The 11,903-nt window shown below is 47.2% G+C and overlaps 1 long non-coding RNA gene across 1 annotated transcript in view; it reads right to left on the bottom strand.

Moving 5' to 3' along the window:
- The window catches only part of LOC122474614, a 15,631-nt gene extending 3,821 nt beyond the window's left edge, over positions 1-11,810 (bottom strand). The window contains exons 1-2 of the long non-coding RNA XR_006294957.1: positions 11,596-11,810; positions 9,164-9,282 (exon numbers count right to left, since the gene is read on the bottom strand). This is a non-coding gene — a long non-coding RNA (uncharacterized LOC122474614). The remainder of the gene's footprint in view (positions 1-9,163; positions 9,283-11,595) is intronic.
- Between the last annotated feature and the right edge of the window lie 93 nt (positions 11,811-11,903).

Here is an 11,903-nt window from a genome sequence, read left to right on the forward strand (position 1 = left end):
AAGAGAAGACAGACGCAGGAGTGATACTTAACTAGTACCTGCAGCTAGAGCTCCGGTAAGTGTGAGAGTAATACAGAGACTGGAAAGGTGGCATCCATCTAGAAGGATTGGGAATGTCTACTAGAAAAAATATTTCAACTGTACATGCTGCCACTACAGGTTTAGAAATAAAACGGTTTAGAAGAGGAATGGGGGAAGGAGGGAGGAGCATGATGAACAGGGGTCTGAGGTTGGCACCTGATTACCTTTAGATTCAAATGGGCAAGTTTGCCTAGAGGATGGGTAAGAATACAGGAATGGCAGGTGAGACTGCAGCACTAATTTGGGACTTCTAGGGGGCCTTTGAAGGTCATTCATTCTTGGGCATTCACTTTGTAAAATGTCAGTTTGACCTACTACATGTGGCCGGTAAAGATGTCTGGGAAATTACCAAGCCAGGTTTTCATTTCTATCATTTTTTTTTTTTTTTTAAATAGGGTTCTCCAGAAGTCTGTGACATGCTGCCCTCTGGGAGGGCCTTGAGGCTCACCTGCTCTTGACTAAAGATTATTTTTAAATTGTTGACAAGCAAGCATTTTGGTGATGAGGCCACAGAGTGGACCCTATTTCTGGAGTTGTCTCCCATCTGAAGGAGACCCTCACTGAGCAGGTTTGCTTTCAGCTTTTGCAGTAAATGTGAGTTATCAACTGTCTAAGCTGGGTGGGAGCTGTGTTGGGCTGGATGGCTGGTCTCACCTTGCTTGTGCGGGGCGTAGGTGGAATGGGTCTCTTCCTCACACCTGCCCTCCAGCCACAGCAGCTGCTCTCTCCCTGTGTAATATGTTGGAATGTCTTGATTGCATCTGAAACATTTGTAAATAAAAAGGAACCAATACTCATTGTGGAGACGAGGAAACTGAGGCACAGGCAAGTGAATCAAGGACTAGCCCAAGGTTTCCTGGTGAAGTGAAAGAACCTGGCCTAGAAGCCACATGGCCCAGTTTTCATCTTGGTGCTCTTACCTTTAGTTTTCTCATTCTGCTCCAGGAATCCAAGCCCAAGAGTGCTGGCCACTTCTGACAGGAATGCAGAAGCATTGTGTAAGATGCTAGTCCCCACTCCTCACCAGCATGAGGACTCCTGACCAGTGCCCGCATGAGGGTAGTTAACGACAGTCCCATGTTTCCATTCTGGCATTCCTATTTGCACTACACTACTCCCAGAGAAAGGTGAGACAGAACCATGAAGGTGGTTCTACCCTTAGGCCATGACCTTCCCTTTTCTCCAGCCCTGTCAAGTGGTGCTGACATCAATTTTAATGAGGCTGATGATACCGCTGTGCTGACAGTTTGAAAAGGGAGTCAAGTTACCAGCTGACTTAGACTTAAGCTTAGGTCGGCCAAACAGTTGCTCTGCAGGGAAACCACCAAGATTGCAGCAAGTGTAGAAATTCTTTCTAGAGCCAATTAGGTCAGCCTCATAATCTCTGACCAAGTATCTTTTATAACTTGTCCCAGAGGTATTGGGAGGGCATATAGAGAAAGAAAATTACCCTTGGAGCTATTCTGTCTGATGAAAGGGACTTCACTCCAGGGCAGGAGGGGTTTGTGAGGAGATGGGTATCCATTAAGGCACTGCCCCACCTCAACCCTAGAGAAGCAGGAGTGGTACTTGGTGAGGAAGGTTTCAGAATCCAGAGACCCTGTTTTAGCCCCCGCCTGGCCACTAGCTGGTATTTGGCCCCCTCCCCACAGCACTTCCTTTCTGTGAGTCTCCAGTTCCTCAGCTGAAATTATAGGGCCTGAACTAAAATGAGCTTACAGCTCTCTTCCAGCTGTACAGATCTGAATGGGGTACAATCCCAAGTTCTCTTCAGCAACAGGAATCCTTCAGTTACTCCTGCTTTACTCCGTTACCCCAGAGCCCTTCCAAGGAGTAGGTAAGGGTTTGAACTGATAGAAAACGTCAGCTTTGTTTTAGGCTGATGGAGTAAAAGGGATAGACCGGTAGCTGGAGACCAGTGAGGAGGCCAGATGTGGGCTGCACCTCTAGGACTGATGAGTGAGATGTCTTCCAAAAACTGCAATAGAAATACTAGCGGGACACCTGGGTGGCTCAGTTGGTTAAGCGTCCCACTTCGGCTCAGGTCATGATCTCAGTTTGAGCCCCGCATTGGGCTCTGCTGTCAGCACGGAGCCTGCTCCAGATCCTGAGTCTCCCCTACCTCTCCCTATCCCTACCCCCACTCGTTCTCTCTCTCTTTATCTCTCTCGCTCTCTCCCTTCCTCTCCCTCTCTCTCAAAATAAATAAACTTTAAAAAAAAAAAAAAAGAGAGAAAGAAAAATCCTGGTAAATCTGCCTTGACCAGTCCGACTACTCAGTGTTCTGGAAGTAACATTGCAGACTCATCAGCATGAGCAGGATGTATATCTGCCACTAGAGGGCACTAATGCTTCCAGTCAAGAAGCAGATGGCCATTTATTGAGAAAGGATTCTTTTTTTAATCCTCAAACCCTGTGAAATAATAAACTGTAATCCCCATTTTACAGATGTGGAAACTGAAGTAGCAGGAGGTGAAGTGCACTGGGGCATCTGGGTGGCCCAGTCCTCAAGGGTCTGACCCTTGATTTCGGCTCAGGTCATGATCTCAGGGTTTGGGATTGAGCCCCGTGTCAGGCTCCACACTGGGCATGAAGCCTACTTAAGGTTCTTTCCCTCTGCTCCTCTCCCCTGCTCCCATTCGCTCTCTCAAAACACACACACACACACACACACACACACACACACACACACACAACCTACTTAAGGTTCTTTCCCTCTGCCCCTCTCCCCTGCTCCCATTCACTCTCTCAAAACACACACACACACACACACACACACACACACACACACACACACACAACCTACTTAAGGTTCTTTCCCTCTGCCCCTCTCCCCTGCTCCCATTCACTCTCTCAAAACACACACACACACACACACACCAGAAGAGATGAAGTTCCTTAGCCAGAGTCATATAGCCAGTAAATAGCCTGGCTGGGATCCTAATCCAGCTATGCCCAAATCCAAAGCTTCTCCTCTCTATGAATGTGCCTCTTTAGGGCTCTCTGGCTCCAGACTCTGTTCTGGTAAGTGGGCATATTTCTTCCTCCTCACTCTGGGACAAAGTAGAGGCTGGCTAACCACACCCTGTTGGTTCCAGAGGTTCAGGACCGAGTGTAAGGTTTTCAGAGCTGGAGACGTAAAATGCTTGGGGGGGGGGGGCAGGCAAACTGAGCATTCTGCAAATACAGTCCCCATTTTTAATCATTTTGTGTTGTGGAAGGCAGTCCTGTCATATACCACTTTGGTGAACTTGCTAAACACCCTTTGCAATCTTGGAATTCTGTTCTCCCATTTGTAAATTGGGATTGCTTTGCTGTTCTCTCTGCTGAGTGAAAGTGCTCGATGCCCATGAGGGGTAACTTCTTCAGAAGACCTGGGAACAGCCTATGCCATTGGCCTCTGTTTGTGGTCGACTAAGCTAAGCGTGCATGTGACCAGCTGTGCACCTCCGAGCTGCTGTAGCAGTTGAATGAGAAGTGGGCAGCTTAGCAGGGGGGTAGCCTGGCACTGAGGGATTCTGGGAGTGGATGGCAGGACCCTGGGGAAACTTGAGAAGTCCATAGGACCCCAGCCAGCTCCTGGGTTGGGAACTCCTGTCCAGCTCTTGGCTTTGTGCATTCCAGGGACCAGGTCATCTTCCACCTTGTCTCTGATTGGCCTTTAGGTTCCTCTCTTGCTGGGGCATCAGACCATTGTTTCCCTGCTTCCGGAGCCACCCAGTGCCCCCCAGGACTACCTGTCTAAATCCTACCAACAATCACCCTGCCACCCTGACCGGGTCCAGTCTGACCGGTCCTGAGCCGCACTTCTGACAAAAGAAATGCTGGCCCCGGTGTGTTCATGGCACTCTACAATTTGTATGGCTCTTACATGCCCATTATCTTACTCAAGGAGGTAGCGTGAGGATTCTGACCCCATCTTTCAGATGAGGGAATTGAGGCTCAGAGTGACTGTTGTAAGACCCCAGAGTGCAGAGCAAGACCGGTTTCTCTTCCCACTTTGTGCTCTTCCCGGACAATAGCGGGCTGGTGTGAGAGAGCTAACAGGGGCTACTGGACCAGGTCCACTGGACTTGGGAGAAGCTCATGTGGGTGGTAACTTTTGAAATCCAGAGCTCTCAGTGATGCAGGTGCTTCAGTAGGTGGCAGATAGAGGGAAAAAGAAGAAATGAAGCTGAGGAAATCCACGTTCCCATGTCATGGGCCACTTGAGACCAATCTTTCAGTGTCCCACCCTGGACCTGTCATCCCTACGCTGCTCACCCCAGAGACACACACAAAACCTCCCCACCTTTCCAGCCTCACTCCCTGCCCCTCAGTCCCAAGTCCTTCCTGGCCCAGCCATCTGCATGTTCCTGCATGGGACTTGTTCATTCTTCCTCCACCTGCATGAGCAAAACCCACCCCATCTTCAAGAACCTCCACAAATGTGTTAGCCTCCCCAGTGGCCTGCAGCCAGGGTTTCTTCCCTGGGGTCCTCATTTGATGGCCTTGGTGACTTGCTCTCACCATCCTGGCACTGGCTTCTCTGCTCCCTGTCTCCTTCCCTGCAGATAGTGGGTGCTTTGGCTACATGTGCACTAGCCATTGCTGTGCCTCACGCTGGCACTCCATGCACATTTCCTCAATGACCCAGTGTATTAGTGTCCTGGGGCCTCCATAATAAAATACCACAAACTAGGTGGCTTGAACAACAGAAATGTGTCATCTCACGGTTCTGGAGGCTAGAAATCCAAAATCAAGGTGTCAGCAGGGTTGATTCCTCCGACGGCCATGGGGAAAGGATTTGGTCCGTGCCTCTCTCCTTGTCTTATAGACATCATCTCCTCCCTGTGCCTCTTTCCATGGAGTTCTCTTTCTGTACATGTTGGTGTGAAAATTCTCGTTTTTTATAAGGACACTAGTCACCTTGGATTAGGGCCCACCCTAATGACTTCATCTTAACTACTTGCATTTGCAAAGATGATATTTCCAAACAAGGTCACATTCTGAGGTGCTAGATGTTAGGACTTCAACAGACGCATTTGTGGAGGACACAATTCAATTCATAACACCAAATGAGTGAATTGTGAAAACCTCTGGGCAGAGAATGGCTGTCAGATGCTTAGTTCCCCCTCCCCCACCATCTCCCTTTGGGTGTTTGGATATACAAGCAATGTGATTAAAAGGAGGGCCTGAGAACTCTGGTTTTGAGAGCACAGTCAAACCCTGATTTGCCTCCCATCAATTTTGTGATCTTGTGTGACAGTTATTTCAAACCACATTTCTCTTCCGTATTAATTCACATTATTCAAACCATATTTCTCTTAAACCGTATTAATTCACATTAATTATCTTACCCTCCTTTAAACCCAACCAGAAAAATGAGTATATTTTGAGGAACAGAGGGCCAAAGTGGCAGCAGATAATACAGATCAGTACAAGGAAGTCTTGTGTTGACCCCAAAATCAGGTCCCACCAATCTGGAACTAACAAAGTTCTATCTCCAGACACCTATGGGAACCTAAAATGCCAAGAAATCCAAGCTCCCTAAAGTAGAAGAAACGAGATCTCTTCTACTTGAATCCCTCTGCTAATGCTGGAGCCCCCGCCTTGTAACATGCCTGACTTTAGTTGGATGCCTTGGTGATGGGGAGCTCACTCCTTATAAGCCAATATATTCCATCTTAGAAAAACAAAGTTCTTTATCTCTAGAATAATAAGGCATCTTTATCTTTTATTATTATTTAGTTAGGTAAGCAGTCTTTGTAAAAAAACTCCTAAGATTAAAAAAATTTTTTTTTAATTTTTTGAGAGAGAGACAGAGCATGAGCGGGGAAGGGGGAGAGAGAGGGAGACACAGAATCTGAAGCAGGCTGTAGGCTCTGAGCTGTCAGCACAGAGCCCGATGCGGGGCTCGAACTCATGAACTGTGAGATCATGACCTGAGCCGAAGCTGGACGCTTAACCGACTGAGCCATCCAGGTGCCCCTATACAAAACTCTTGTTTTTCCAAATCTCTAACATTCTTGGGCCTATGGAGCCACGGGGGGGGGGGGGGGGGGGACTAATCCAGCTTTTTCAGTGGAGTCCTGTAAATATTTGATGATATCCATCATGCCCCTGCAACACCCAACCTCTTTTCCCCAAAATTTATCTCATTTGAATGTTCTTGCAAGTTTCAACTAATGAATACCCCATGACGAGATCCCAGTGTCAGGTTCATCCATGTTATAGCATGCATTAGTAGTTCATTCCTTTCTTTTCCCATAATATTCTATTGTATGGCTGTATTACATTTTATTTATATTTGTGTAGACATGTTTTCATTTTCTTGGGTATATGTGAGGAGTGGAATTGCTGGGGCATATGTTTACTCTGTGTTTAACCTTCCGAAGAACTGCCAACTGTTTTCCAAAGCAACTGCACCATTTTACATTCCCAGCAGCAGTGTCTAAGGGTGCCTGTGTCTCCATGTCCTTGTAATGATCTGTCTTTCTGATTCTAGACATCCTCATGAGTGTGAGTTGGAATCTCATTGTGGTTTTGTGGCTAATGATGTTGAGCATCTTTTCATGTGCTTATTTGCTGGAATAGTATCTTTTTTTTTTTAATTTTTTAATGTTTATTTTTGAGAGAGAGAGAGAGACAGCATGAGTGGGGGAAGAGCAGAGAGAGAGGGAGACACAGAATCCAAAGCAGGCTCCAGGCTCTGAACTGTCAGCACAGAGCCTGACGCGGGGCTCGAATCCACGAACTGTAGATCATGACCTTAGCTGAAGTCAGATGCTTAACAGACTGAGCCACCCGGGTGCCCCTGGAATAGTATCTTTTTAAAAAAAATGTTTATTTGGGAGGGGGGAGAAGGGCAAAGAGAGAGAATTCTAGGTAGGCCCCACGCTGTTAGCACAAAGCCCAATGCAGGACTCAGTTCCATAACCGTGAGATCATGACTTGAGCTGAAATCAGGAGTCAGCTGCTTAACTGACTAAACCACCCAGGCTCTCTAATATTTTTTTTTTTTTGTAGTTTATTTATTTTGAGAGAGAGAGCAGGGGAGGAGCAGAGAGAGACAGGGAGGGAGAGAATCCCAAGCAGGCTCTGCGATGTCAGTGCAGAGCCCTATGAGGGGCTTGATCTCACAAACTGTGAGATCATGACCTGAGCTGAAACCAAGAGTATGATGCTTAACCATCTGAGCTTCCCAGACACCCCTGGGATAGTATCTTTTAGCATGTGTCTGGATCAATCTGGTTGTCCTCAGGTTGACAGTATCCATGGTTGAGACAGGGTTGCTATGGGGCATTCTGAGCTACTGGGCTGTTTTTAGAAATGGCTGTGAGCTGAGCAGACAACCAGGGAGAAGACTTTGTCTGGGCTGGTGATGAATGTCTGGGAGTTGCCCATGAGGACACATGAGATCTTAAAACCCAGTGAAGAGATAAGAGTGCCAACATCTCTAAGTGTGAGGGGAGAAGAATTAAAGTTCTTAAAGCTTTGGGGACTCTTGGAAGTTAAAGGTGAGAAGAGCAAGTAGAGACACATCATAGAGATCCACTATCCTAATTTGGGAGATAAGGCTGCTGACTGTCCGGATGAGGTCTGAGGGTAGGGAAGGTCCCAGGAGGCCACAGGCAGTGGAAACAGACCAGGGAATCAGAGTTCAGGAATGAGACCACTATCTGGGTGGACAGGTCTGGGTTGTTAGGGGTCTCACACATTTCTTCTGCTGCAATCCTCACTCCTGCCCTCTGGTGGTGTTTGCCTGCCTGTGGCAGGAAGTTGAAAAGTTCTTCCTCTGGAAGGGGCAGAGCTGAGAGTGGAACCCAGGCCTGACTTATTCCAAACCCTGTTTGGAATGTCCTGCTTCTTCCAGCACAATGTTTTGTCTCAGTCTCATGTGGTGACCCGACACAGGAAGAGATTGTTATCATTTGGAAGGAATTTGGGATGGGGGTTTTCACCTTAAATGTCAACTCTTCAGAAAGACTCTTCCTGGGTGTGCCTTGGTGGCTCATTTGGTTGAGCGTCCCCATCTTGATTTAGGCTTGGGTCATGATGTCACAGTCATGGGATTGGGCTCCGTGTGGAGTATGGAGCCTTCTTGAGATTCTCTCTCTCCCTCTCCCTCTGTCCCTCCCTCCTCCACTTTGCACTCTCTCTGTCTCTCTCTCAAAAAAAAAAAAAAAGACTCTTTATGACTCCCCATGCAAAGAAGCCCCTCCCCTTGTTAGTCTTACCAGCACTCAACTTGTTTTTTTCATTGCCCTTATAAATCATGATTTTATATTGTTAAATAAAGAAAACCATAGGCCCCACATGGTGTCACATAGACCAAGTTCCCAAACCAGGGCTTAGTACCCAATCTAATTGCAGTTTCAAACCCTCCCCCACCCCCCCACTGAAATATGGTCTTAACAGGTCAGGAAATTTTTCTTTCCATGAGAGGCAATGAAATCTGCCACCTGGGTTCTCTCCATCCCCCAAAGAAAGATGAGGTGATCTGCACGATAAGATACCTTGTTTTTCCCTAGCAAGCAGCCTTCTCTGGAGCAATCCTTTTCTTTCATGAGTACGTTTCTTGCCCCACTCTCTGTCTAGAAAAACCTTTCATTTTGTACAATTCCTCTACTTGCTAGAGGGAGTGCTGCCCAATTCATGAACCGTTTCATAAACCCCGGTAGATCTTCAAATTTACTTTTTGAAGATCTTTATTGTAAACTACAAGTTGCAAGAAAACTCTTTGTTCCCCATTTTATTCCTGGTGCCTGGCGAGGTGCCTGACATACTAGGCACTCAGAAATTATTTGTTGAATGGGGGGTGAGGTCGCATTTGGAAAACGGAGGCAGGTAAGATGTGTATACACAGGTCAAAATTCTCTGAGGGAGTCAGTATGAGCTGACTTCTACCTTCCATACCCCCCAGGGTGTGATGGTGGGCTTATTTTCTCAGGGACAGTAGAAAAATGATGTTTATGTCACAGGGATGGGGACCAAGGTTGAGGAAGCAGGAAGTAGGTGTGGGTGGGAGTGTGACTAGCAAGGGTGCCTGTAAATGGAACAACTGAGAAACTTGGGAGTATCAGACACTTTGGCCACTTACCACCAGGTCCTTGGCGGCTGGGGTTGGGAAACTTGGGTGGATCAACAATTCACTTCTTCCTCAGAGGAACTTTCCAGAAAGCTGACTTCAGGAGCAACCCAGGGAACAGTCATGTTTGCCTAAGATTGAATGTGGCCCGAGGAATAAACATATGAAGTCAGCTATGCCTCAGTATTCATGCCATCTTTCCTTTTCTGCACTTGGGCACTGAGAAAATATTTATTGGCACCTATTAAGTGCTAAGAAATTGTGTGATTGGTGCTAGGGATATAGTCAGAAACAGTCCAGGTCTGCTCTCAAGGAGCTCCTGGCCCTGCAGGACACTTATAATTCAAGGAAGGATCTAAGCAACATATGGGCAGAGGTATGGACTATCTTGTTCACCATGGTATCCCTAGGCTATTCGTGCTGAGCAGGTGCTCCAAATGGTTCCCAACCCAAAGAAGTTCACAATCTAAAGAGAAGACAGACGAGATGAGGCACAGTTACCATAAGAGATAATAAGTGGGCAAATAAGAGTCTTTTGGGAGCCCAGAGAAGATTGTTGGGGAGACCTGAGAAGAATCTGAGAGGAAGGACTTCTATATTAATGGACCAGAAGGTGGTCAGTCATGGCTCAGTACATGGAGGTGGAGGAGTGGGAAACCTACAGGCTCAGAAAACAGCCTATGCCAAGGCCTGGAGGTAAGAAAACATGACGCTTTAGGGGAACCCAAAATAGTTAAGTGTAGCTAGAGCACAGAATGGCAAATGATTAGGTAGTATTACCACGTGGTAGGATGCTTTATAGGGACCAACTTAAGAAGGGGCTTAGCATAGTAGGGCTGACCCCTGGAGCCTCAGACCCAGGGGTCTCAGGTCTGGGAATTGGGTCTCCCTCCTTTACCTTGATCCCCATGACCCAGCACTCTGGGTTACCCCAGTTTCTGCAAAGCTAAGTTCTTCCTTGACCTCTCGCCAATAACAGGAAAAAAAAAAATCCCTCATTGGTTTTAATTTGTTTTTAAGACCTTCCCACATGCTCTCACCCATTTCTATATATTGAACATTGATTCATTACCCAAGCAGAAAACGCCTCAGAAAGCTCTGGAAACTGGCTTTTTAAAAAGGGAGAATGAAATAAAAAATTTGTCTTTTTCTCCTTACTCTAGTAAGTTATATAGCACTACTTTAATTTACTGAAGGCTTTTATGTCATCACAAATGACATCAGCCTAATTTGCTTTTGTGGCATGGTTGTATTTTTAAATGTGGTTTCACCTTTTTTCCCTTTAATTTTCACTTATTCACAAAGTATTCAAAACCATAATGGTTTTCTTTAGCACGAAGTTCCTGAGTTACTTTAGCGCTGCGTTTAATTTTCTCTGTAGTCAGGGTCTGTTGCTCAGCCTCACCCAGAGGTTGACTGTCAGTTAAACTTGACAGAACACATGTGCCATCCGGTCTAGCACACCCACATATCACGGATGAGTGAACCCCTCTTTCCTTTGGTTGCTTCCTCCTGGCCTCCAAAGGTGCACTTCTTCAAAACCCCTCAACTCTGGGACCCTGTTTAGCCCAGGGTCCATTTGCCATCTGCTTTAACAACCAATGTGACTCAGAAAAGGTCTATTTTTGTCCTGTCTGCTTCCTCACCTCCCTTGGCCAACAAATCTGCTATCTCCAGCAGATCCCCAAGTCTCCTGGTCTCTTCTTGCTTATTCTCCTGGACTGCACTGGGCCTTTGACCCTGTGGGTCTCCCCACCTCAGGACCACCCTAGTTCTATCACCTGTTTCTAGTCTCTTTTCTCCATTCCTGCCTTCCCATCTGCCCAGGCTCATTCCTCTGTACGCTCTCTCCGCCAGCAGTCTAACTACCCTTGGTCTTGGTCTTGCTCTGAATCGCTCAGGTTTCTCTCTGGCCCAGACCGCTACTCTGAGCCTCAGCCCTGTCTTTCCTCCTACCTGGTAAGCAGTTTCACCTGCATATTTATACTAACATGTCTTCTCGCCTTCCACCTGGAGGTGCCACCTCCTTACCTTTCTCTTAGTGTTACTTTGCTCATCAGTTCTGGTAAGTCAAGCTGGAAATCAGTGTTTTTTTCTTTTCTCCAAACTGCCTCTTACTTCTGAACTTTGTCTGCAACTTAACAACATACTGCAACAGCCCTAGACTGAGAGGCAGTCCAGGGTCCTGGTCCCAGCTCTGCTCAGGCTTTCCGGGTGGCTTTGGGCAAGTCAGTGGAACTTTTTGAACCTGTTGCCTCTCATATAACAGGAATGGAGACCACTTACTGAAACCTTACTACAGGCCAAGTACCGTGAGCAGGGCTTTCTATACATCATCTCACGAATCTATATCATTTTCCCATTTCATGGAAAAAAAAACGTTCAGAGAGACTATTCACGATCAAGAGCCGGTTAGTGGGAGGGGCTGTGCTCAAACCACCCACCTCAGTAAGTCCACCTCCAGAATCCGTTTTTTCCATTACACCGCAAGGCTCACTCTCCCCACGCCCAAGGCAGCCGTCACCTCCCCAACCCCTCTTCGGGAATATTTGCTAACGGGTGCACGCAGGGACGCTGCAACCAGGAGTGGGGGCCCTGCTTTTCTTGCCGTGAGCCTAGAGCCCAGATCTCGCGAACAGAGCCTGCTGGGTTTTCCCTTCCCACCGCAACGCCTATCTTACGGGTGGCTCCGCCCCCTGCCTCGATTGGCTGGCGGGATCGAGGTGGGGCCCGCGGATTGGCTGCGCGGCGG

The sequence above is a fragment of the Prionailurus bengalensis genome, chromosome D4, assembly GCF_016509475.1.
Source record: "Prionailurus bengalensis isolate Pbe53 chromosome D4, Fcat_Pben_1.1_paternal_pri, whole genome shotgun sequence".
NCBI lineage: Eukaryota > Metazoa > Chordata > Mammalia > Carnivora > Felidae > Prionailurus > Prionailurus bengalensis.